Below are 3,114 nucleotides of genomic sequence, written 5' to 3' on the forward strand. Positions count from 1 at the left end.
TATATATTTTTTTTTTTTTTTTTTTGCGATGACCACACAAAGATTGCTTTTCAGCATCTAATTTCAGAGCAAAAAATCTCTTTAAAGCTTGGTTTTAAGTCTTATCTATAGGTGTCTCTTTCTCTTCTTTCTGTAAGTATTTTTTTTTTTTTTTAATGTTTAAAAATTCTTTTAATGTAGATCATGTTCTTATGGTTCAAAAGTTAAAATGACACAGGCATGCTTGGGAAAATCTGATTTCTAACTGCTTTGCCCCCCGAACCTTTACCCTTCTTTATTAGTTAACCTCCTTTAATTTATTTCCCATAGATGTCAATTGTTTCCTTTTAGAGTAGGAGAAATGCCAGTGTACTATATTCTTTTTATATAAAATTAGAATACAATGTAAGTAATTCTGTCCCATGGCTTTTTCTTTATATGCTCTTGAGATATTTTCCTATTAGTATTTATTTAGAAAGAATATAATATTTGTTTATAGAAAACACTTTTTAAATAAAAACAGCTATATTTAAACAGTGTCTATTAATGCCTTGTTTACTTAACCATCCCCCCTGGTGGGTATTTGGGTTGTCTCTAGGTTTATCACAGACCATACTGTCATGAAACATCTTGTATACATATCATTTTATACATGTGCAGGTACATCTCCTAGAAGTGGAATCGCTGCACCTGTGGGCAGTGCATTTATAATTTTGTTAAATACTTCCTTTCTTAAGTGTTGCACCATTTTTAACTCCCACAAGTACAGTTTCTCTTCATTATTCATGAAGGATTGGTTTGAGGACCCCTTTGTGGATACTGAAATTCAAGGATGCTTGAGTCTCTTATATAAAAAGGCATAGTGTTTGCATATAACCTATGAACATCCTGCACATACTTTTAAATCAGATTGCTTAGAAAACCTAATACAATGTTTTCGGCAGACACAACATCTTTGTTTGTATGTGGTGCTGAGGATCGAACCCAGGCCGCACGCATGCCAGGCGAGCATGCTACTGCTTGAGCCACATCCCCGATCCCTTGTTAGCAGCATTTGTTAAAAGTTTTATACTACATTTAAATAGATATTAAGACTTTATTACAGGGCTGGATTATGGCTCAGTGGTAGGGTGTCTGCCTGGCATGTGTGAAGCACTGGGTTCTATCCTCAGCACCACAACAAACAAAGAAACAAATAATTACAGCTATTATGTCCATCTACAACTACCAAAAAAATGAAAAAAAGACTTTATTACATATTAAATGAGTTGGATTTTGTGCATTTGAAACAGTGTTTTCCTGTGTTAGGCATAAAGTTTAGTTTAGACTGGGAGAGTACATGATCATTTGATTGGAACGTTGGGTAGACAGAGAAATTCGGTATTCCTGAGCAGAATTTGAGGCTGTGGACTCTGAGATGAAACAGCTTTGCAATCAGGGTGGTAGTACTGAGCTGCAGTAGGAGGAAAGATGCTAAGTGCTCCTGTACAGTGTTGATGAAAACCCTCAGGGCTTCCTTTTATAGACTCTGCAACTGACCAGGTCTCCCCCAGGGACACTGTTAACTCAAAGTCTTATGGGTGAAGTTTTAGAAAGTGGAGGGAAGAACAGTAGCTCTGGGGCACAAGGTCCATAATGAGCTCAGAGGCTAGTGAAACTCCTTAGGGATATCCCAAAGTTCTGCATGTCCCATTCCCCTGAGAAATTTCCTCCCTTGTAACCCTGAAATTTTTGTCCAGTGTGTGGCATGATGCAAATTTGTGTGGAGCTAGGCAGAGCAAGTCTATTACTACAGAATCTAGATGCTGTCTTTAAATAGACATCAGCATGGGAATATGGCTGAAAACCACTATCCCCCTCCGTACACCTTATGTGTAGCAGTGCAACTGGAATTTAACACAGTCTTTTCCTTCTTTGGTTTGTTTAGAGAGGACACCTACTTGAAGATTGTGTATGTGTATGTTAAACCCCATGTGTTTTGTTTTAGATATATTTCAGTCTGTTCTAATATAACAAAGTTTTTCAGTCTGAACATTCTAGCAGCCATCACTCAAACACTAATTGCTGTCAATGGGAAAAGATATCTTCCCACATCTTTTTTTGGTCCTTGAAACCATCCCACTTTTTTTTTTTTCTTTTACCTTAAGGACCAATTACTGACACTTGGGAATTATAATCAGATTGCATCAATTTTTATGAAAAGGTTACCAATTATTGCACTGCAAAATGTGCATTTCTTTCTAATAGAGAGTGTTTTTCTCCATGTCTCTCTTTCTCTCAGTTCAGTGCTTTTATATACCTCTTAGGTGAATGAATGCTTTGTGTCATGCCCTGAGTTAATACATTTAAAGAGACTTTATTGATAGTTTTTTAAAAAACCTATATGGGAGGGGAATGAAGGAGGAATATTCTTCATTCAATGTGAAATCTTAATAGATCTTTAGATGTTCACAAGGTAGAAGGATCGCCATTGTTAATTACACCTTTTCTGGTATAAGTTCTGAAATCAGTATTTGATGTAAAGAGTTGTGAACAGTGAGGATTTTTGTGGTGGCATGTGGATTGAGCATTGCACTGTGCTCTTTGTGTGTATTACTTTATTTTGTTCTCACAATAACAAGGGCTCAGTAAAATTGTGAAATTTGTCCTTGAGCATGTAGCTAGCAGGTTTAAAAAAACAAAACAAAACAAAACAAAAACTTGAGGCTGGGGATGTGGCTCAAGCTTGCTTGGCATGCATGGGGTGCTGAGTTCCATCCTCAGCACCACATAAAAATAAAACAATAAAGATGTTGTGTCCACCGAAAACTAAAAATTGAATATTTAAAAGCTCTCTCTCTCTCTCTTTCTCTCTCTCTCTCTGAAAAAAAAAATCACTTGAATTCAGATCTTTCTATCTCTAAGTTCCAGTGCTTTCTTATGCATACAGAGAAGGGTGTTGGTAGAATCTTAGAAAGTTGTATGTTACTTCAGAGGCTGTGACAGGAAGATTGATAGTATAATGCCAGCCTCAGCAACTTAGTGAGACCCTGTATTAAAATAAAAAGGTCTGGGGATGTAGTCCAGTGGTAGTGCACTCCTGTGTGGTTCAATCTCCAGTTCCACAAAAAAAAAAAAAAAAAAAAAAAAAAAAAA

Source organism: Marmota marmota, unplaced genomic scaffold (assembly GCF_001458135.2).
Source record: "Marmota marmota marmota unplaced genomic scaffold, marMar, whole genome shotgun sequence".
NCBI lineage: Eukaryota > Metazoa > Chordata > Mammalia > Rodentia > Sciuridae > Marmota > Marmota marmota.